The sequence below is a fragment of the Bos indicus genome, chromosome 13 (assembly GCF_029378745.1).
Source record: "Bos indicus isolate NIAB-ARS_2022 breed Sahiwal x Tharparkar chromosome 13, NIAB-ARS_B.indTharparkar_mat_pri_1.0, whole genome shotgun sequence".
Lineage (NCBI taxonomy): Eukaryota > Metazoa > Chordata > Mammalia > Artiodactyla > Bovidae > Bos > Bos indicus.
The window spans coordinates 81,533,449-81,557,177 of NC_091772.1; the positions used below are offsets into that span (position 1 = coordinate 81,533,449).

Below are 23,729 nucleotides of genomic sequence, written 5' to 3' on the forward strand. Positions count from 1 at the left end.
TACAGGAGACACGGATCTGATCCCTGGTCCAGGAAGATCCCACGTGCTTCGGAGCAGTTAAGCCTGTGCGCCACCGCTGCTGCGGCGTGGGCTTTAGAGCCGGGGAGCAGCAACTCCTGGGCCCATGAGCTGCAGCGACTGGAGCCCTCACCCCGAGAGCCTCCGCTGCGAGAAGCGCCTGCGCCGCATCTGGAGAGCAGGCCCCTCAGGCAACCTGAGAAAAGCTTCGCACAGCAAGAGACACCTGGCACAGCTTCAATAAATAATGTTACGTTTGAACGATAGTAATATTAATAAAAATAATGTAGTTTAGTTGCTAAGTCATGTGTTAGTCGCTCAGTCATGTCTGACTCTTTGTAACCCCATGGACTGTAGCCCGCCAGGCTCCTCTGTCCCTGGGATTCTCCAGGCAAGATACTGGAGTGGGGTGCCATGCCCTTCTCCAGGGGATCTTCCCGACCCAGGGATCGAACCTGTGTCTTCTGCTTTGGCAGGCGGATCCTTTACTTCTGAGCCACCAAGGATGCCCTGATATAATAATAACAACAAATTTGGTGAGTGCTCATCACCTGCTGGGAAACTGTCCTGAGAGCTCCACGTGCCGTAAATGAATTTACTCCTCACAACAAACCCACAAGGCAGAGGCATCATCGCTCCAGTTTTACAGATGAGAAAACTGGAACTCGCAGGTGAAACGCCTCAGCTGACCAAGGCCATTTGCAAAAATGGATACACAGTAGATGATGTCTCCATCTAAATCTAGCTTTTTCAAAAGTAAAAATAATTTACTAATGGGCTTATAAACTTTCAAAGCTCTATTATTCAATTTACATTTAATCCAACTTGAGAGGTAACTTCAATTAAAATGTTTGAGATTATGAAAAATCTTTGCCCTGAGAGAGGTGTGTGCAGACAGGACAGAAACTTTCAACCCGAAAGCGTCTGAGTTCCATATCCCAGCCGTTGCAGGTTTTAAGGCGCCTCTCCGGCAGTGTCGAGGCCAAATGGCCTGAAAGAAGGAAAATCCATTTGCACGTCTTTTGCAGGGACAACTTGGACTCAGATAACATTGGTTTCCGCCAGCAGTTACAGAATATGTGTTGTGAACTTGCTTCTGCCTTTCAAATTTTGCAAGGGGCCCGATTTCCATGAGACGAAAACAGGCGGTGACTGCCACCTATCGGTCAACGTCAGTATTGGCCGAAGCAAACGCTTTGGGCCTGCGGTGCATGCGCTCAGTCCTGTCGGACTCCGCGACCCCATCGGCCGCAGCCCGCCAGTAAGGCCAAAATGTCTGGGGACATCAAAGGAAATGCTTTCACGTTCAGCAATTAAACCTTTCGTTCAAGGTTTGCACGAGCACGGCAAGTCCTTTTGTACCCCAAAGATGTTGCTGCTGTTTTCAGTCGCTCAGTCGTGTCCGACTCTTGCGACCCCATGGACTGTAGCCCACCAGGCTCCTCTGTCCATGGGATTCTCCAGGCAAGATACTGGAGTGGGCTGCCATGCCCTCCTCCAGGGGATCTTCCTGATCCAGGGATCGAACCTGCGTCTCCCACACTGCAGGCAGATTCTTTACCGGCTGAGCCACCAGGGACACCCACCCCAAAGACGGTACAACTAATAAGGTCGTAACGTTGATCACAGCTGACTGGGGATGTGCCAGTGCTGAGACCTCTAGGTGGAGAGCAGTGCTGTCAAATAAGGCTGTGGGCTCGTGGGCTCTGGGGACTAAACACCCAGGTGCGAGTCCCCACTCAGCCACCTACTGAATGAGTGACACCGGCAAGTTACCGGGCCTCCCGGGGCCTCAGCTTCCTCTTCTGTAAAATGGGGATCATCAGGGCACACACTCTAGAGGTCGCTGTGAGAGTTCAAGGCACTAATACATAGAAGGTGCCGCAAACAGGGTGTGGCACGTGGTGAAGGGGCGCCCTGAAGGTTCTTCATGATTAGAAGTATCACCTTGATCATCACTGATACTCCCAGAGTTGTCTGACACAAGCAACTAAAGAACTGGGCAGCACTTCTGATTCCCGTGATCACCTCACGGTCAGGCCGGCATCCTGGATCTGTATTTTCAGCAAGTGCACACAGGCATGGGGGCTGTGACAGAGAGCAGCCCCCAGGATGTCCTGGGGATGAGGACATTCTGGGGAGGCGGGCCTTTCCTGTTACAGCCAGGGAAGTCCTAGGCAAGCCAGGATGAGTCGATTACCCTGAAAGCCGTGTCAGGGACTCTGTGTGGCAGGAACCCTTTTTATCCCCATTTAGCAGATGGCAAAGCTGAGGTGCAGGTGGTCCAGACTGGACCATTCCTGTCTGTGATGAAGCTTCCTCCAGTCTCCAACAGAGGAGAAGAATAAATCAGATGATGAGTTTTATCCATCAAGAAAAACATATTCTTTGAAAGAGCTCAGTTTTTATTTTGGAAAAAAAAAAATTGAAGGTGGTATCAAAACGCCCTTTAATGACCTGATGGTGTGCATAGTTTTGTTCTTATGAATGTTCTTTAATCTGATATTAAGCACGAGTCTCCATATGGCAGAGAGGCTTGTTTTTGAAATTAGACTCAAAGACCTAGCATTTGGAGAACGTGGGCTAGGTCTTTGGCTGGGGGTCATTCAGATGAGAAAGTCTCCCTACTTCTCCATTTCCCAGCTCTGTTACTGAGGCCAGTCTTCACACTGTTACACATTCCAACCTCATGGGAGATTTCAGTCCCTGTGTCCAGGCCCCGCCAGACCCATCCCGTCGGAACCCCTGGCTGGGGCCCGGGCATCAGAATATTTTCAGGATCTCCGGGTGACTTCCATGATGGCGAGGGCTGAGAGGTGCCATCCTGGACATTTTGGGCCAGGGACTCCCCCAGATGCTGGCTCCCCTGGTACATAGAACCAAGGACCGGATTCTCAGAGAGAGGAAGGGCACTGGCTTTCAACGTCCACAAATCACAGCCATCTCAGCAAGTCTGAAGATGTTTGCAACCCTTTCAAAGCACTTTTTTTTTTTTTGGCCAAACTGTCCACGTGGCATGCAGGATTTCAGTTTCCTGACCAAGGATCTGACCCAGGCCGCGGCAGCGATGGTGACATATCCCAAGCACTAGGCCAGCAGGGAACTCCTGAGCTGGGTGTTCTTGTTGTCCCCACTTTACGGATGCATCACGTGGGTCCAGAGAGCCTGACTTCCTTGCCTAAGACCAGGCTATGAGCTGAATTATGTTCCCCTCCAAATTCACATGTAGAAACCCTAACCCAGCATGACTGTATTTAGAGACAGACTAGAGGAAGTTATAAGGGTGGGGCTCTAATCCTAAGGATTAGCAGCCTTATTAGAGAAAACACCCAAGAGCTTGTTTTCTCTCTCTACCACGTGAGGACCCCACAAGAGGTCAGAGGTGTGAGGGCTGCAAGTGAGGAAAAGAACTTCCACCAAAACCAGAATTAGTTAGGATCTTCATCTTGGATTTATTAGCCTCTAGGGTTTCGGGGAAACAAATATCTGTTGTTCAAGTCACCCAGTCTGTGGGTTGCTTGCTTGTTTTTTTTGTTACACTGCTTAGTTGACTAATACAGATCATCACCTAGTAAGAGGGAGCATCAGGACTTAACCCTTAGCAGCCTGGCTCCACAGTTCATGCTCTAAACTTTTTCTTACTCTTACTATCTCCTCTACCATGTAAGTTATGCTAAATTTTATTAAGTATTTGCATATAATGTAATACAGCATAGACTATAAAATATTTATTGCATATCTGTTTTTACAATGAGAAATCAAAAACATAAATAGTCAAGCCAGACCTAACGTGAATAAAAAATTGAAAAGTCATCAATAATCTTTGGAAAGATTTAGCCCAAGGGCTTGGCAGCAGTCGGATGAGAAAACAGTTCTTGCTGTTTATTTCACTTATTAGTGTTGTAATCCCTCTAGCTCTGTTTTGACCCACAAGTGAATTGGCCATTCAGGGAAGTTTCTTTTGCATCTCTCCTCCTTTACTCCAGGGATTGGTGTTCATGGGGCCTTCTTTAATGTACTTAATCAATTAATCAATTTTAGAGGGTTTTAACTGAATGACTTTGACAAGTAACATTTATAAGTTTAAGGCGCAACATGTTTTACTTTGATACATTTATATATTGTAATATGGTTGCCAATGCAATGATATTAACCATATGATGCAATTAAATGTCTATATTCATTTCCTGTGCCTTCAGTCTCTACTACTCCTTACAAGTTCCTTCCCTTAAACACCCTTCCTCTTATCCCCGCCCACCCCTCCCACCACTGACTCTTCATTGAGTTACAAGTTAATGATATGTCCTCCTTCTCCAAACAGATCAAACACCAAACATGGTACCAGCTGCCCTAGAGAAAGAGCGTTTCTGCAGCGGCCACTGTCAGATGGAGGAGGAAGTCCTCAAAGGGTGCGCTGGTGACAGAGTTAGTCACTGGGTGAACGGGAACACCTTTGATCAGTGCAGTGGAACGTAGGTAAACTGGCGACCCTTCTCACCACCCACTGAGGGCGGTGCCAACAGGAGCAGGCTGGCATGCCCAGCAGAACAAGCCCTCTGCCCCCAGCTCCAAAGACAGCCTCAAGGTGAGTGACGAGAACAGATGTGCAGGGCCCCGTGGTCCTGCACCGTGACGCGGGCCGCTGTGTGCAGACAGGGCTGAAAGCCGTTCCTCTCTGCGCCCCCAGCCCTGCGCCCAGAGCCCTGGTACGTGTGGGTTCAGGGCGAGGGCCTCCTTATCAAAGCGCTGCTGAGTGTTTGAGGAGACCTGGGAATTGAGATCCTGCTACTGGAATGCTTTCTTGTGTTCGCATCCCTTTACCCATCGCGGTTCCTAGAAGCCTCGGAGCTCAGTATCTTATCCCGGGTGTTGCCCCAAACATCTTTAGGCTAATAGTGATGGCAGGTAACATTAGCCGCAGCCTTACTATGAGCTTGGCAGGGTCAGGAGTAGGGTGGGGCAGGAGAGGCGTCAGGGCGCAAAATGCAAGGAGGCGACCCCTTCAAGGTTGGGCAGGTACCGTGGGCACCTCAGAGTGAGTGCCTCCCCGCGTTGCCCTGCAAGGAGCCCAGCACCGGGCACTTGACTTCCACTGTTTGCGTTTTCTCTTACAGCAGCCCGTTATCCCCCCATTACACAGATGAAGAGACTGAGGCTTAATGATGCAAGCCCCTCACCCTGAGAATGTAAACTCCGTGGGGGCAGGTACCCCACTTATCCTGCTTGCACGAGTGTGCCCTCAAGTTATATCTGCTGATTTAATGGATAAAGGAGAGTAAAGTAACCCTGATCAGATAGGAAGCTCTGGTGAGGCAGAGCTAAGGTTGAACCTGGTTCCACAGGACTAAGGCATTCAGACCCTTCAGGCTGCCCAGCCCAGCTCTGGGCAGCAGGAGAGGCTGCTGACACGGTGACTCTCCACCAATGTTTGAGCCGCCAGCGGCTCGGGCAGGCCTGCAGGAGCGGGCCCGCCCTCCCGGGCCTTTCCCAAACCTCCCTGTGCGTCCCCGTCGCCACCAGAAGCCAGACAGGATGGGTTCAGCCAGGCCCGGTTCTCTCCTGAAGCACATGCCTTTCCCTACAAAGACAACCCTTCCCGAGTTTCAGAACCCTTTGGGAAAAAACAGCCACCCTGATTTGGGACTCCTTCAGTTGAAATCCATGTTGGCAGGGCCCTCCCTTGGTTTTAATTTAGGGGCAGAGCAAGGATCTATATGGCTTCCCAGGTGGCTCATTGGTAAAGAATCTGCTTACCAACGCAGGAGACACAGGTTCAATCCCTGGGTCTGAGAGATTCCCCTGGAGAAGGAAATGGCAACCCACTCCAGTATTCTTGCCTGGGAAATCTCATGGACAGAGGAGCCTGGAGGGGTACAGTCCATGGGGTCACAAAGAGTCGGACAGGACTGAGTGATGGAGCATGCGTGTGCACATGCGCACACACACACACCCCCCTGCCCCAGGATCTATACACTCCTGGCCTCTAAGGCAGCTCAGCTCTAGCAGGGCATGATGAGAGTGGGGTCAGATGCCTCCTGGTGAAAAATTTAAGGGGGTTCCAGAAAACTCGGCCATCAAGATTAAATAGTACATATATACATTTCAATAATATATTATCTTAAAAAAACAGAATTAATGCTGGGAGTGGTTCTTTACAAAATGTGTGGTTACTTGGTTCATTGTGGATGTTTTCACATTCATTGAGAAATTTAAAAATATTGCTTTAAAATATAATTTATCTCAAAGATGGAGTTTTTTGGTGTCTCTTAAATTCTGCCCCCAAGGAGAGGACAGAGCCTCACTCATTGTTGGGGGCCAGAGTGAGGTACTCCGCCCATGGCAAAGGTCATGAGGAAGGAGGCTCGACATACGCAAAGGCGGGATCGAGCCTCAGGAGTCCCCCTGGAAATCCTCGAGCATCTACCCCCATAACCAGAGCCTGCCTACTTTACTACTTTGTGCTCTCACCTACACCTCTGACTTTACGGGGGGCTGTCCCCCACCACCTCTTTCGGAGAAGGAGTTAACCTAGAGCTCCAGTTAATAAAAACTCCTGGGCGTGATAAGAGTGTTTTAACCTACAAACTCCTCTGAAGGTTCTCTGGCCTGCCTGACAGGCTTGTCCGGCCACATGTGATTGCTCACAGCCTCCCAACCGTGAGAGGCACGAGATGCTTTAAACCTTCTAAAAACAGGTTCCTTAGAAAAGTTAGAAAACTATTAGTATAAGTATAATGGGCTGATTAGAAATTGTGTTGATGAAGGGTTTTTCATTTGTTGAGCCAATGTTTGTTGCTAAATCTCCATATCCCCTGCCCTTACACACATTAATGAATATATAGAAGAAATAAGTATTAACCTTTGATATTAATCACGTTAGACCTTAGGCTAAGTAAATTCTTTCCTTAACTAAAACCCACTACACCCTCATCCTATAGGAATGTAACTTTATTTGGGTGGCGTCTGTTTTAAGAATAATCACCCCTGGAGAAATAAGTGTCCTGGTTGACTGACCACTGTCACAAGGAGAGGGTCATAAATTGTCAGCAGGCCCCCTGGCCAGAAGATGATGTAACACCCCTAAGACCTCTGTATACATTTGTATGAAGCACCTGACTTTGATAAAAGTCAGGACTGCTGACCCCGCGTGACTTTTGCATAACATCTCAGTGTATAAAAGTAGACCATGGAAAATAAAGAATTGGGATCAGTTTCTCAAAATACTGGTCTCCCCATGTCACTCTCTCTCTCACTCTGGTTGAGTCTCCATCTGGAGCACGGAACCCGCCATGCTTACTAATTTTGCCTGGGCTTCTAAGATCCGACCGAGGAGGCCTCAGTGTCTCCTCTCCTTCGGGAGAACGGAAGGACACCTGCGGCCTACGTAAGTGGTGCAAACTTCTTGTCTTGAAGTTTTATTGGTCTCCCGCGTAAACCAAGCTACTCAGCCTCTTTTCTCCACTGAATTTTCCTACTGAGCTATCCTCATTCTATTACTCTTTATATCTTTGATAAAATATTTAAATAAATAGGTCGCCGACGCCATCCCCGCTTCGAATACCCTGGATCAGCCGGGGCTGGACCCCGGCAACTCATCTCACTGAAGTCGGCTCTGACGGGAGCTCAGTTTCACAGCTTCCCTTCCGTGAGATCTAGGAGTCCCTGCCCACCCCTCCGCAACCTCATTTTCCTAATATCACATGGAGATGATGACAATAATAAAAATAACAGTTAATGCTCATTAAGCACATCGGTAGGTGTTCCCTGCCTTGGTCCCTCAGCCCTCGTGGACGTCACTTAGATCTCGAGACTATTAACTTCCTGTTTTACAGATGAAGACACTAAAGCTCAGAGAATGAAGTCACCCACCCCAGGGCACCCAGCCGGTCAGTGGTGGGATTGAGACTGGATTGGGCATCATTCGGGCTCCAGACCACCTGCTCTCTCATCACCATGGCTGTTCAAGGCAGTAAATGGAGTTTCTGAAGGCAGTGCAGATTTCCGGAGTCTGCTGTTGGGATCTGAATCCTGCAGGTGCCTCCAGGGGAGGTCTTGAATGTCAAATAAGAATTTATGTCAAGAGCCAGATTCACAAAAGTCCCTGGGGAAGTCCTTCTCCCCGTCTCCTTCACCTCCTTAGACTTCCCCTAGACACAGACTCAAAGTTGGCTCTGCACTGGGGGACTGTAGTTCTGATGGCGGTCCCCCAAGCACACAGCATGCCCCTCCATCCACTTGACTCTCCCCCTAAGGTTTACACTTGAAATGACACGCAATGGGTCCATGCAAATAGGAGTTATTCCTGCTGTTTTGAACTCAACACTACCCACATTATCATGTAGTCCTTGTATCCTTTTAGAAAGGGCTATCTTTGGGTCCATTTCACAGATGGTGAAACTGAGGCCCTCGCAGACCCAACACCACACAGTGACTTACTGGCAGAGCCAGGGTCAAGCTCAACCCTCTCTGGCCTCTGGCTTCCACAATTCATCGCCTGCAAATAACAAAAAGAACAAACTCTCCGGCCACGCTGAAAAGATCTGGAAGCAGTTACCTGCAAGCCCCCGGTGGGAGTGTCTTCTGTCCTCGGGTATCTCCTGGAGCTGCTTCTGCGTGGAGTGCTGTGTGTCCCGCTGGTGCTGCCCAGTGCCAGGCTGTCAGCTGAGCCCAGCTCCTTGCCCTTTGCTTCCTCGTCCGGAGCCTGCTGGCTGAATACACAGAGCAGGGCAAACACAAGCCTGGGTGGAGCTCGCCTCTCCCGGACCGCCCTGCAGGAGCAGGTTCTCTTCCTGGCTCGGGGGCTGGCCTCGCCTCTCCCAGAGAACCTGAGCCCCCGATTGCTCTTGTGCTGACGCCTGCCTGGCCCCACGAGTCCTGTCCTCACCGGCCGCGTCCACTCAGGCTGACCCGGGCAGCTGGCTCCCTTCCCCAGTGACCACGGGGCCTGGGGAAAGCCGGGAAAACACGTCCTGTGAGGTTTTGCTGCTCTGCTTGCCTTTCACCTTCATTCTTTCTGGGACACCACGGAAGGGGGAGGAAACACCATCTCACCCCCCACAGCCTCCAGTCATGTAAACATCCCTCCCAAAGGCCTGTGGGTACTGGAAAGCAGGTAACATAAGGGTGGTTTACTGCTCTGGAGACAAGGCCTGGCACTGGAAAGGGCATTCTTCTTTTCTGCAAGCTAGAAATTCAAGACAGGCCATTCGATGTACTTAATTCCAGCAAGGATATTTACTACAACATCTTGGAAAGACACATGCACTACAATAGGAGAGCATAAACAGAAAGATAACCAGGGACTTCCTCGGCGGTCCAGTGGTTAGGACTCCACACTCCCAAGGAAGGGGCACAGGTTTGATCCCTGGTCCAGGAACTAAGATCCCATAGGCCACACGGCCAAACAAAAACAAAACGCTAAGCTGATAGTTACACAACTCTGTAAATATACCAAAAATCACTGAATTATGCAAGTAAGGCAAGTGAATTGTATGGTATGTAAGTTATAAGTCAATTTTTAAATTTTTTAAAAAGATAACCAAAGAAGGCATCACCAACTCAATGGACATGAGTTTGAGCAAGCTCCAGGAGTTGGTGATGGACAGGGAAGCCTGGCGTGCTGCAGTCCGTGGGGTCTCAAAGAGTCAGACACAACTGAGCAACTGAACTGAACTGAACTGAACAAAAGAAGATAGAAACATGAGAGTGGGTACGTTGAATGGGAGTAAGAGCACTGGCGAGTGTATGTCTGGGCTTATAAACTTGCTCAGATGTGGCTTTGAGCTTCCTAACAGCCAGTGCAAAAAGGGAAACATGGTGAGTTATGTTGTTCAGTGTTCTTGAGAAAACACTCCAGAGAAATAAAACTAGTAATTACGTGGCTTTGTTCATTAATATATGCATCCCAGCACCGTCATGAATACTTGTCAAGCACCAGCTGTATACAGGCCTGTGCTTAGAGGCCCTGCCCCACCCTGCCCAGGCTCACTACAATTAAACACAGAGTACTGAAGATAAACAGAGTCACAGAGTGGGATCCTCATTATGAAACAAAAGCTGAGGCTGCTAGGAGGGAGAAGCAGGGGGAGCTAGAGAGGCCCCTTTGAGAAAGGCCTATGTGAGGAGCAGACGTGCTGCTGAAATAAACACTCAACTCACAACTGGATGCACCGCAATTAGGTCCATAAGCTGGACTCCACCCGTCAGGCGTGCACAGCGTGCCAACACAGACACAGGCACGGGGTCAGGCGGCCAGCAGGAAGAGGGCCTGGGCGCCCGGACCCCGGCCCTCAGTAGACCCCGGCCCTCAGCGGACCCCAGGCCCACAGCGGAGCCCAGGCTCCCAGAGGACCCCAGGCTCCCGGACCCCAGGCTCACAGCCGACCCCAGGCTCCCGGACCCCGGCTCACAGCCGACCCCAGGCTCCCGGACCCCAGGCTCACAGTGGACCCCAGGCTCACAGACGACTCCAGGCCCACAGCAGACCCCAGGCCCACAGCGGACCCTAGGTTCACAGCAGACCCCAGGCTCCTGGACCCCAGGCTCACAGAGGACCACAGGCTCACTGAGGACCCCAGGCTCCCGGACCCCAGGCTCACAGCCGACCCCAGGCTCCCGGACCCCAGGCTCACAGAGGACCCCAGGCTCACAGCGGACCCCAGGCTCACCCCATGGCTGACCAGCTGCTGAGTGGGAGCCAGCGGTTCGCTCTCCCCAGCCCTCAGTCTCTGTCGCCCCTCTTGGCTGCGGGGGCTTCTGTGTTTTTTGTGTGCTGGGTTTTGTGTCTCTGAAGCCCAGCACCCTGCAGAGCAGGAAGGCCTCTCCCTGCTGTAGAGGAGGGCTCAGCAAGCCCTCCCTGAATGCACCGGCTCCCCCGTCAGTATGTGTGACAGGAGGTACCCTTGGATGGCGTCTTAGCATGAAGAAACATCGTCTGGGCAGGGAGCTTGTCTGGTCTATCACAGACCCTCCCCGAGTGTTACTGAGGAGTGGTCCCATGGGCAGGGCTTGCTCAGTGATGGGCAGGACCTCGTGCAAGAGGGAAATCCAGAGACCCTTGTTCTGAAAGCAGGAAATAGTGCTGGGAGAGGTCCTGGAGGGCTTCCCAGATAGTGCGGTGGTAACGGATCCACCTGCCGGTGCAGGAGACACAAGAGACTAGGGCTTCATCCCTGGGTCCCTGGAGAGATCACCTGGAGGACGAAATGTCAAGCCACTCCAGTATTCTTGTCTGGGGAATCCCATGGACGGAGGAGCCTGGTAGGCTGTAGTCCATGGGGTCGCAAAGAGTCGGACATGACTAAGCAACTTGACTTTCAATTTTCACTTTCAGGCATTGGAGAAGGAAATGGCAACACACTCCAGTGTTCTTACCTGGAGAATCCCAGGGACGGGGGAGCCTGGTTGGCTGCTGTCTATGGGGTCGCACAGAGAAGCGACTTAGCAGCAGCAGCAGCAGCAGAGCACGAATAAGCACACATGCAGAGGTTCTAAAACAGAAAGCATTTTCCTTTCTTCCACAGCCTCTCACTACGTGTTATATATTTTACTTACTATTCTAAGTCATTCTAAGTAAAGAAAAATTGAAAATTTCAGTTATTAGCATGAGTTTTACCATTCAATTTTCTAGCATGCAATATCGGTTTTAAATGCAATGAACTCCTTCTTGGAATACCCCAACTCACACAACTTATATTCCCTCTTTTACTAAAACAGAGTAAGTGCCACACACACTGGCTCGATTGTAGACGTTGCTTCGAGGCGCTCACGCGTTGGGCCCGCACTGTCTGCCTTCAGCTGACTGAGGAGGAAGCGCAGGTTGAGGGGAAAGAAGCCACTGGCTGCTGCATCTTTCCTCCTCTTAGCCATCCCTGCAGGGAGCAGGCATGAAGGGGAAGAGGTACCGCGGGTCCTTCTGCTGTCTGTGCTTAGAATGCGTGGCCTTCTTTCTGCTCTGAGCCCATTTCTGATTATGAGTGGAAACCGAGGCTGCTCAGGGCTGCCAGTGCCCCTACAAACTCGCTTGTAGCTGTACCACACTTCACTTCTACTCGCCTTGAGGCTTGCTAGATACCCGCCCACCAGGGTCCACAGGGTTTCCTGCCTGTGGGCACCATGGAGACCCGTGAACGGGCAGCAACAGACAGTGGACGTGTGATGGCGTGTCCTTCCTGTGTTCACACACCCACCCCTTTCCATCAGGTTTTTTAAAAGACTCTTATTTTTTAGCTTCACAGCAAAACTGAGAGGGAGGTATGGGGATTCCCTGTACACCAGCTGCTTCCACACGTGTACGCTCTACCCCACTATCAGCGGCCCACTCCAGAACGGGACATTTTTTACAGTCAATGAACCTACATTATAATTACTTAAAATCCACAGTTTTGATGAATTGACGTATCATATGGGATAATGATAGTATCATACAGGATAAGGTCACTGTCCTAAAGATCTTCTGTGTTCACTCTCTTCTAGAATTTTTTTTAAATTAACTAATTTTTTAAAACTAGAGGACAATTGCTTTACAGTGTTGTGCTGATCTCCTCTGTACAACAGCATGCACCAGTCATAAACAGATCTCTCTCTATATATATCTACGCATACATCTCCTCTCCCCTCCGTGGAGAGCCTCCCTCCCACCCAGCCCCATCCCACCCTCTAAGTCATCACAGAGAGCCGGGCTGGGCTCCCTGCCTTACGGAGCAGCTTCCCACTAGCTGTCTACTTTACACACGGTGGCGTATATGTCAAGGCCACTCTCTCAGTCCCTCCACCCTCTCCCTCCCCTGCTGTGTCCACAGGCCCTCTCTCCATGTTACAGTCCACTCATGATGGTATATACTCTACGGGTTTGGCAAGTGCACAGTGATACATGTCTGCCACTGAAGTGTCACACGGGATGAGGTCACTGTCCTAAAGGTCTTCTGTGTTCCGCCTCTTCATCCTTCCTTCCCCCTAAACCTTGGGAAGTTGTTCATCTTTTTAACATCGCCACAGTTTTCCTTTTCCCAGGACGTCACGTGGTTGGATCGTACAGTTTGCAGCCTTTTTCAGACGGGCTTCCTTCCCTTTGAAATACGCATGTAAGTTTCCTCCATGTCTTTTCATGGCTTGCTAGCTCATTTCTTTTTAGCTCTGGATAATATTCCATTGTCTGGATACGCCAGTTTATTTATCCATTCAGCTTCTGAAGAACATCTTAGCGACTTTCAGGTTTTGGCCATTATGGATAAAACTGCTGTAAACATCCACATGCAGGTATTTGCATGAACATAAGTTTTCCATTCCTTTGGGAAAATGCCAAGGTGTGTGACTGTTGCATCACATGGTATGAGCATGTTTCATTTTATACGAAACCGCCAGACAGTCTTCCAAAGTGGTCATAACGTCTTCCGTCCCCGCGGCCGTCCCCGCGACCACCTGTGAGCGCTCCCCAGCATTTGATGTCGTCAGTGCTCTGACTTGACTTTTCTTATAGGCTGTTTTGCGGCCACAACACAAGTTCAATGATAAAACGGTTAGTGAGCTCAAGAGGGTGACTGCAGAGCGTTAAACCAAGCTCAGGGCCCTGGCTGGAGGCGGCAGCAAGTCCACAGACTTCTGGGGGAAGAGTCTGCTTCTGACTGTCCACCTGGCGGGAGCCGCTCCCGGTCACGCATGCTTCAGCTGGCGCTCATCGTCACATCTCATGACCCGGTTTCTCCTCCTAATCTTCTTTCTTTACGTTCTCCACCCCTCCTCAAATATTGACACACTCATGAAGCTGTCAGCTCCTCTTATCAGACTGCTTCCCTGGAATGTGGACAGGGGGTGGTCCCCGTGTTGAAGAGTCACTGGAAATCTGAAGTCTCTGACACTTTTTCCAGGCGTCCCTGGCTGGGCCAGAGTGGCAGACACTTCTTTCTACACGAAGACCTCTCCCGACTCACTCCGAGTCAATTTCAGTCATGCTTTTGATCACTGCCCCGGAGAGGGGGACTGACCCAGACATCACGGTGTAGTCACGCGTGCCCCGTCCTGCTTGGGCTGAGAGTAAATCTAACCCTGCCGTTCTGTGTCCACTCTTGCTTGGCATTTTCAGGTCACTTTCCTCTACCTGATATATGTGTGTGTGTGTGCTGAGTTGCCTCAGTCGTGTCTGACTTTTTGCGACCCCATGGACTGTAGCCCGCCAGGCTCCTCTGTCCATGGGATTCTCCAGGCAGGAATGCTGGAGTGGGGTGTCGTTTCCTCCTCCAGGGGATCTCCCTGACCCAGGGGCCGAACCTGTGTCTCTTAACGCCTCCTGCGCTGGCAGGCAGGTTCTTTACTACCAGTGCCACCTGGGAAGCCCACGGTACCTGATACGCTCCTTCGTAAAATCCCACGACACAAGAAGAAGTGCCCACTTGGGTAAGGAGGAAACAGAGTTTCAAAGAAGACACACGTCTTGCTCCAAATTAAACCATGGACTGATTCTGGAGATAGCAAAAGGCAAAACCCAGGGCCCAGTCTTGCAGAGAAACCCAGGCTCTAGAGCCATGCAGTCTGAAAAAGAATCCTGCGTTAGTGGCTGACTAGCTGTGCGACCTTGAGGAGGTGGCCTGCCCTTTCTGTGCTTCAGTTTTACCGTCTGTGAAATGGGGGTATTGGCAGCACCCACGCCATAGACTTGTTGCTGGAGCCAAATGGGATCATTCACAGAGAGACTTGGTCCCAGTGCCTGGCACAGAGTTTCGGTCTTGGTCTGGAGGCCGGGAAGATGCCCTGGAGCAGGAAATGGCAGCCCACTCCAACATTCTTGCCTGGGAAAGCCCACGGACAGAAGAGCCTGGCGGGCTACAGTCCATGGGGTCGCAGAGAGTCGGGCACGGCTGAGAAAGGGATGATATCATCTTCTACGTGACAGTGCTGATGAGAAGGGAAATCATGACCTCACGGATCCTACTCTGGATCTGGGGACTCGACTTTGAGTGTGGACGGGGTAAGGGGGCCCCCACAATCTGGCCCACCTGGTTTTGCACACCAGTCTCCAGCACCAGCTCCGCAGTGGTTTCCACCTGCTTGTTCAGAATCTGCAGGGACACACAGGCTGCAGGAGGAACCGCACAGCTCGGGGAGGCCGCCGAGAAGGGGCGCAGATCCACCGGACTGCCCTGGACACCTCACGCCTCGCAGGATCCCCAGCTTCGGTCATCCGGATCTTCCTTCTCATCGTCGGAAGTAACGGCTTCCCGGTTAGCCCCTGTTCTTGGGGATGCTAGGATTTGACTTTCTCCCGTCTTTCTCGCTGGTTCCAAGACTTCGTTACTGCGAACGTGGGCTAAAGCTGCCTAGATATTGCACTGCTGTCAGCGTGCTCTGCGTACGAGATTTCAGTCAGAAAGCTGTTTTACATTAGAAGCATCTGTAAATACTTCGGCAAATTGAGCTGGAAATATGGTATTATGAGGGGCTAATAATTTTCCCTCCTCGTGTGAATTCTCACGGGGTTTTCCTGCTCGCAGTGAATGAAAGAAGAGGCAGAAAATATAGACTCCAGGGCAGGCAGGGGTTTCCTTTGTTTTCTTTTCCTGCTTTCAGGAAGGCGGATGGGGTTTCCTGAGCAGGAATGTCAGAAAACCACCTCAGCTCTGTCTGCATGACAGCGAACGTGAGCCACGACTCGGAGGCCCACTAGGGATCTCTTTCTGTGGGGGCTTCCGGAACAGAGAAAAGACAGGCGTGGGCCGTCACGGCGTTCCTCACGGCCACGTGGCGTAAGAGGCGTCTGTGGCCCCCGTAGCCGGGGACACCACCCACGGTCTTTTAGAGATGGACACGGATATTTCTGGGCCTCCCAGGTGCCACCGCGGTAAAGAATTCGCCTGCCGATGCAGGAGACAAGGGCTTGATCCCTGGGTCAGGGAGATCCCCTGGAAAAGGAAAGGGCAACCCACCCCAGTGTTCTTGCCTGGAGAATCCCCATGGACAGAGGGGCCTGGTGGGCTACAGTCTGTGGGGTCACAAAGAGTCAGATGTGACTGAGCATGCGCACGCATGCATATACACACGTGGATATTTCTACATCGAGTATTTCACTGTATCAACATGGGCGCTTTGGAGTCTTTCAAGGCACAGTCTCTACAGTTTCCTTTCCCCTTCCTGGTCTGTTAGCTTATTCCCGTCACCATGGGGAAGTGCGTGAACCTGCTGAAAAAGGCCTCCGCTTTCGCAGAAGCCAGCCCCTGAGAGCCCGGCGCGAACTGCAGGTTGCCCTGCTTGTCGTGTTTGTGATTGGGGAGCGGGGCGAGTCCCCGCCACGATAGGAGCAGGGAGCAGGGAGCCAGCATCCTCACCGGACAGGCTGGGGGACAGAGCCCGCCCTGCATCTTGCGCCATGAACTTAGGGGTGAGCTGCGATGGTCACCACCCACAGGGCTGGGCAGACAGAGTCTGCATCGCAGGAAGAAAGTGTTCAGAGTCCCTTTACAGAGGCTCCAGAGTCAACTGGAGGGACGGGGTTCAACCCCAGCTCTGACACTGAAGTAGGGGGTGCTGCAGTGCCCGCTCAGACTGCCCCTCCAGGACTGAGGGCTTCATCCCAGCTTCTGGAGGCTTGGCTGTGATGGCGCTCTCTGTCTCTTTCTCTGGAACTCACCCAGCACGGATCAGCATGTTCCTTGGGCAGTCCGCGTCACATGAGGGGTGTACAGATACACAGACCGGGTCGCCTGGCCCCCGTGGGGCAGCCCTGAGAGGCGGACCCAGCTCCCCGTCGGGTGGTCAGCAGCGCCCTCCTCCCTCTGCCCAGCCTCGCCCCATTTGTGCCCCCAGCGCCCTAGCAATGGCTATGAGCGTGCAGCCCACTAAACTCCCCGGAGGCAAGTCTCCATCTCAGAGTCTGCCTCTCAAGGAACTGATCTATGCCAATGACCTTAGGAAAGTTGATTTTTTAAATGGAAATGCACCTGGGGGAGAGTGAAATAAATAATTCAAAAGGTTGTTCAAACAAAAGTAAACACATGAAAAAGTGGCACCCTCCCTCCAGCTCTCCTGGGCTGGCGCCCCACAGCGACACACTTCCCTTCGGGGCCTTCACGACGGTGGTCCTCCCGGCGCGGTCCAGGCCGCGGGGCCTCTCCGGCCTTCCAGGTGCCCACGAGGTTACCCAGGGTTCGGATTATCCCTCAGACGCTCCGTGCCTTTTTCTCGCTCATCTGCCCGCAGGTATAGCGAGAAGAAATGTCATAGTGCGCTTTTAGATCTCACACCACACCTAGCCTTAAGGAACTACTCCCTTGCCAAGTTTTGGTGCAGCTTCAGAGCACACAACTTCTGACTGTCCGAAGGGGGTGTTGAAATACGCTTTCCTTTTCCAACTATGAAATGTGTGGGGCTGGATTTTCTTCCTGTATTTTAACCAAAGCAACATATGGAGACACATCGGACGCGGAGCGTATTTGAGAATCCAGCCGTCTCCTCTGAAGGCGGAAATTAAAACGATTAGCAAACACGAAAAAGCAAACCATTTCTTTTGCCTTTTGTTTCAGTTTTGGAACAAACCGAACCGTTTTGTCGGAAGCTTTTAGAAACAGAGCTATTTTTCATAAAATGTTAATTTTATTAACATGGTATGGATTTATCATTTTTTAAAAAATGAATTTATAAATAATTGTTCTTAAAAGCCTTAGTTTTAATTTCTAATAAAGCAAATTTCTGTAGCTCTAATATGCATCAATAAAAGCACTCTGGGATTCCTCAACAATTTTTAACAGTTTAAAAAAGAGAACAGAGCTTCAAAAACTGCTCCCTTTCCCCCTCGTGACAGAAGGAATAGATGTTCATGATAAAATATGTAGAGAACAAGCATAAAAGAAATAATAATCTACAATCTTGTCACTGGGAAGCACTCTCTTTTGGAGTTTGTCTCACTCCCTGTCAATTCACAAATACTGTTCAGTCACTAAGTTGTATCTGATTCTTCACGACCCCATGGACTGTAACCTGCCAGGCTCCTCCGTCCATGGAGTTTTTTCAGGCAAGGATGGTGGAGTGGGTGGCCATTTCCTTCTCCAGTCACAAATATTACTGATTCTGAAATACTGTTTTGAAGCTAAGACATCATGTTTTTGTTTTTATCACTGTACACCCTGCCAAATATGTCATTCAAAAGAGTGTGGGGGTTTCTTTGTGTGGCTGTGTCCCAGATGGGAAGTACTAGCTGCGTTATACATTTAAGTGTGACATTTTCCACTCTTATAAACATGACAGAGATGGATATCCTTACGGCAACATTCCCGAAGTCACCTCCTAGATTTTCCTCTGAGAAGCATTTCACAGATGTTGAAGTGGGGAATCAAAGTGTAGTCCTGCTTTAAAGGCATCTGGTACACATGGTCAAATCCCTCTCCACTAGACAGGCTTCCGTGAGGCCGGGGACTGGTTCTCCATCACTCATGATTATATTCTGTATTTCTACAGATGAAGGGATGCATGAAGCAGTGTGTGAGAGGGACAGATTCTTTGTGTCCAGGTTAAATTTGGACATTCATAGTTAAAAATTACTTTACATTTTCCTAGTGAAAAAGGATGACCTCGGTCAGTACTTCACCTCGTAATTTTTCCTCAGTGAACACGAGGGTGAAAATGTTGTCACATGTTTATTGGACATGTGTCTTTATTTTTTGTCAACTGCCAAAACAATTGACTCTTAATACCCAGTTCCTTTTATTTTCTAGGATTTGGCTTCCTTCCTGATCAGCTTTCATTACACAACCAGGGCAGAGGTGGAAATAAGTGATGTGAGGGCCATGATCTTAGTGATTCATCTCCCTGATGTTAGAGAGAAGAGTGTTTTTAAAAAAAATTTTTTTGGGGAAATAGTTGATTTACACTGTTGTGTTAGTTTCAGCCATACAGCAAAGTGCAAGTGAATCAGTTATACATACACAGGTATCCACTCTTTTTTAGATTCTTTCCCCATACAGGCTCGGAGAAGGCAATGGCACCCCACTCCAGTACTCTTGCCTGGAAAACCCCATGGACGGAGGACCCTGGAAGGCCGCAGTCCATGGGTCACTGAGGGTCAGACACGACTGAGCGACTTCACTGTCACTTTTCACTTTCGTGCGCTGGAGAAGGAAATGGCGACCCACTCCAGTGTTCTTGCCTGGAGAATCCCAGGGACGGGGGAGCCTGGTGGGCTGCCGTCTATGGGGTCACACAGAGTCGGACACGACTGAAGTGACTTAGCAGCAGCAGCAGCAGCAGCAGCCATATAGACTATTTCAGAATACTGAGTAGAGTTCCCTGTGTGGTACAGTAGGTCCTTATTACTTCTCCATTTTATCTATGGCAGTGTATACATGCCAATCCCAATCTCCCAATGTATCCCTCTCGCTCTGCCCCACTAGGTGACCGTAAGTTTGCTTTCTACGCCTGTATCTCTATTTCTGTTTTGCCGATAAGCTCACTTTTACTTATTTGAGACTCCACATAGAAGCAACGTCATATGACACTTGTCTTTCTCTATCTGACGTCAGTACGACATCACTTTTACTTACTTGAGACTCCACGTATAAGCAACGTCATATGACGTCTGTCTTTCTCTATCTGACGTCAGAATGACATCACTTTTACTTACTTGAGACTCCACGTATAAGCAGCGTCATATGACACTTGTCTTTCTCTATCTGACGTCAGTACGACACCACTTTTACTTACTTGAGACTCCACGTATAAGCAGCGTCATATGACACCTGTCTTTCTCTATCTGACGTCAGAACGACAGTCTCTAGGTCCAGCCACGCTGCCGCGAATGGAGTTACTTCGCTCCCTTTCGTGGCTGAGTAATATTCCACTACATGTGTGTGTCACATCTCTATCCACGTGTGCATGCAGGCATGCTCAGTCACTTCGGTCGTGTCCGACTCTTTCCAACCCTATGAACTGTAGCCTTCCAGACTCCTCTGTCCGTTGGATTTTCCCAGGCAAGAATACTGGAGTGGGTTGTCATTTCCTTCTCCATGGGATCTTCCCAACCAACAGAGGGATCAAACCTGCGCCTCTTGTGTTTCCTGCATTGTAAACAGATTCATTACCCGTTGAGCCACCTGAGAAGCTATGTCTTTATCCATATGACCCAGCAACCCCACTCCTGGACATACATTTAGAGAAACCCATAATTTGAAAAGACACACGCACCCCAGCGTTCACAGCAGCGCTGTTTACAGCAGCCAGGACATGGAAGCCACCTGGATGTCCATCGGCAGAGGAATGGCTAAAGGGAAGAGAGTTTTTAAAAGCAGGAATTAATTTAACAATCAGGGAACCTCAAATGAGAATTCACGGTTCAAATTGGGATAGGGCTTGAAAGTAGCCTCTCATCGCTGTTGGAATGGACTGGAACTGGCTGTGCCTTTTTAAAGAGCCATGTTCTGGTGTTACTAACTATAGAGTGTGTTCAAATTTCACAAAAATTTATGCTAGTGGCCATTTTTTGCTTTCACACCTTATTCAAAATCCCACGTTGTATTTAGTTTTACTGACCATTTTAGCAGCATGCAACAATTCTGGTAAATTCTTTTCTCATTTTTACTCTGATACAAACATTTTGAAATTTCCCTTGTATGGCTTCTTAGGTTCACCCATCATTTAAAAGTGTGCATTTAATTTCCAGATACATGGGGTTTTTACAAGTACCTCTGATATTAATTTCTCATTTTGATATTAATTTCTCATTTACATGCTTTCTTCTCTGCAATCACCCTCTGTGTCTTTTTCCGTCTTCTAACTTTATTGAGGCTTTCCGTGGCTAAGTCAAAGACCTCTCTTGGTAAATGTCACATCACATTGAAAATATGCGGGTTATTTTCAAATATCTTTTGATATTGATTTCTAACATAATTCCACAGTGAACAGACTCTGTATGATTTCAATACCTTTAGACCATGAGATTTTTGCACCTTGTTTTATGTCCCTGGATATGTTCCGGTGTCTCCTAGTTTAAAGTCTATGGGAACTTGAATAGAATTTTTATCCCACTGTTGTCTGAAAATTGAATAAATCTTAATTATGCTGAATTGGTTCATGGTGTTTTTCAGGTCTTTTATATCCTACATTTCTGTATATTCATTCTATCAATTTTTGAGAGTTTGATATTGTTATTGATAGGAATTTTAATTTACTTACTTAAAAAATAATTGTGATATACAGTGGAACTGTATGTAACTTTGTTCTGTATTTCCCAAGTCTCCTGTAAATGTGTTACCATACTTTCATAATCAGAACAATGAAATGGAAAGAGAAAGAAAGAAAGAGCCGTGTTACTTGTTCAGGTTCCGACCCATCTGCCCCGCCCCTCGCGCCCAGCCTCTCCCCTCCTCTCCTCCTCTGGCCCTGAGCTCCCCCGACGCCCAGCCTCTCCCCTCCTCTCCTCCTCACATCATTTTCCATTTGTCCTCACCGCGTGCTGCCATTTTTCTGAGGGTAAATTTAAAAGAAACAGAACTGTTTCTTCTGGGCAAGTTTCTATCAAGAGTACCAAAAAGAAGAGTAGGAGACTCCATTGTTTCCATGAAAATGTGTACGTATCCTTGTGAAAATGAAATTACATACATTTCATAGGATACATGTTTAATGTGACTTGATATACTACATTATAATAAAATGCACTTAATGTGATGTATAATACATATTTGTTGTTGTAAGGTCACTAAGTCACGTCTGACTCTTTCGGGACCCTATGCACTGTAGGCCACCAGGCTTCTCTGTCCGTGGGATTTCCCAGGCAAGACTACTGGAGTGGGTTGCCATTTCCTTCTCCAGGAGATCTTCCCAGCCCAGGGATCAAACCTGTGTCTCATGCACTGGCAGGCGAGTTCTTTACACTGAGCCTCCAGGAAAGCCCATAATATATATTAAATGTATAGAAACGTTTAGTTGTGTATATTTAGTACACAAAGTGTGTGTGTTTAAAGCAACAGGAATGATTTTTTTCATCCAATACATAACTACCATTAAAAAAAAAACTGAAAAGAATGCCTAGGCATCAAGCTGTTTTTAGATGGAGAGTTTACACCCACATGTGTATTACATACCCTGGTATCTCTGAACCTGTAGACACTTGAGTTTTTGACTCTCAACAAGACTCTCAAATGATGGCCATCCGTCTTTCTCTTGCATTTAGGTAGAAGCTCTAAGTCAAGTGTTGTGAGTATTTTCTCTCCCTCAGGAGAAGGACATTTCCCAGTTCACCCCATGCACTGTTTAGACATCTGGGTTATCTTAGCTTCTCTAAAGAGTCAGAGCTGAGAAACTGAGAAAAGCTATCTCTAAGGACCTATAACGTACACTGCTCTGACAGGTTAAAACAGATACTGTAGGCAAAGAGATGGCAAATTTTTCATAGGGAGATTTAACATTATCCATATGGCCACATTTATATTTTCTTCAATCTATGACAGGGTTTCCAAAATTCATAGGGCTGCTTCATAGGGCAGGTTCGGAGATACCAGGGTATGTAATACACATGTTGGTATAAACTCTCCATCTAAAAACAGCTTGATGCCTAGGCATTCTTTTCAGTTTTTTTTTTTTTTTTTAAATGGTAGCTATGTATTGGATGAAAAAAATCATTCCTGTTGCTCACTTTCGGTTTGTGCCAGGCCTCCCCTGCCACCTACACTCTTACTTACCTATTTCTTTTAAATCGATTCATTAGATATGACTACCATAAAAGGAAAACCAATATTACTTCCCACAATTAAAAGGTAACATTAAGAGCTTTCCTGGTGGCTCAGCTTTCCTGGTGCCTGCCAATGCAGGAGGCACGGGTTTGATCCCCGGTCCAGGAAGATCACACATGCCACGGAGCAACTAAGCCGGTGCGCTAAAGCTGGTGGGCCCGTGTTCTGCAGTCTAGGGGCCGAAACTACTGAGCCACGAGCTGCAACCACTGAGGACCTCAACCCCACAGTCCCCGCTCCCGGAGAGAAGCGGCCGCAGTGAGCAGCCCGCAGCCCGCACACGCGAGCAGAGAGCGGCCCCGCCCACCGCGACTGCAGACAAGCCTGCGCAGCCGTCAAGGCCCGGCACCGGCAGAAAGGAAAGCAAGTATATGAATAAAGAACCCTGGGAAAAGGCAACATTCAAAAATAAACGTGAGACAAGTGAAAGGAAGGCTTTTACCCTTTACTAACAGCTAGATTATAGAGGATGAGATGGTTGGATGCCATCACCGACTCAATGCACGTGGGTTTGGGTGGACTCCGGGAGCTGGTGATGGACAGGGCGGCCTGGTGCGCTGCGGTTCATGGGGTCGCAAAGAGTCGGACACGACTGAGCGACTGAACTGAACTGAACTGAACTGAATATATAGATGCTGTTGCCTGCGGAAGATCCATACCTCCTTGTTCTGTTAAAAGATGTTAAAGAAATTCCAGCATCAGACTAAGATTTCCTTCTTGACACAATTAGAAGCAGTAATTCACACCTGAGATAAAATTGCATGGAGAATAACTTTCCCACTTCCTTACTTGGTGAGTTAATATTATTTAAAGCTCATTTTATTTAAAGGGAAACTTTTTTCTCTATCCCCCCTGGTGAGTATGCCATAATTTGTGAAACTCTACCCTAGTGCACTATTAATCATTTATTAATTGAATTCAAAATATTTGTATTAGCACCTGGTTTACGTCCACCTACCAGCTACTATGTCCACCTGTTACTGACTGAACAGTTACTGCACTGTG

At 48.9% G+C, this 23,729-nt stretch overlaps 1 protein-coding gene across 12 annotated transcripts in view; it reads right to left on the bottom strand.

Annotated features, from left to right (window-relative positions):
- Nucleotides 1-8,807, bottom strand: part of BCAS1 (brain enriched myelin associated protein 1) — a 99,283-nt gene extending 90,476 nt beyond the window's left edge. For 4 of the 12 annotated variants that reach the window (XM_019972603.2, XM_070801914.1, XM_070801915.1 and 1 more), the window contains exon 1: nucleotides 8,573-8,731. The gene's annotated coding sequence lies outside the window, so the exon portion shown is untranslated. Of the gene's footprint in view, nucleotides 1-8,572 lie in introns of all 12 variants that reach the window. The other 8 variants (XM_070801910.1, XM_019972598.2, XM_019972599.2 and 5 more) reach the window with 7 other exon arrangements.
- Between the last annotated feature and the right edge of the window lie 14,922 nt (nucleotides 8,808-23,729).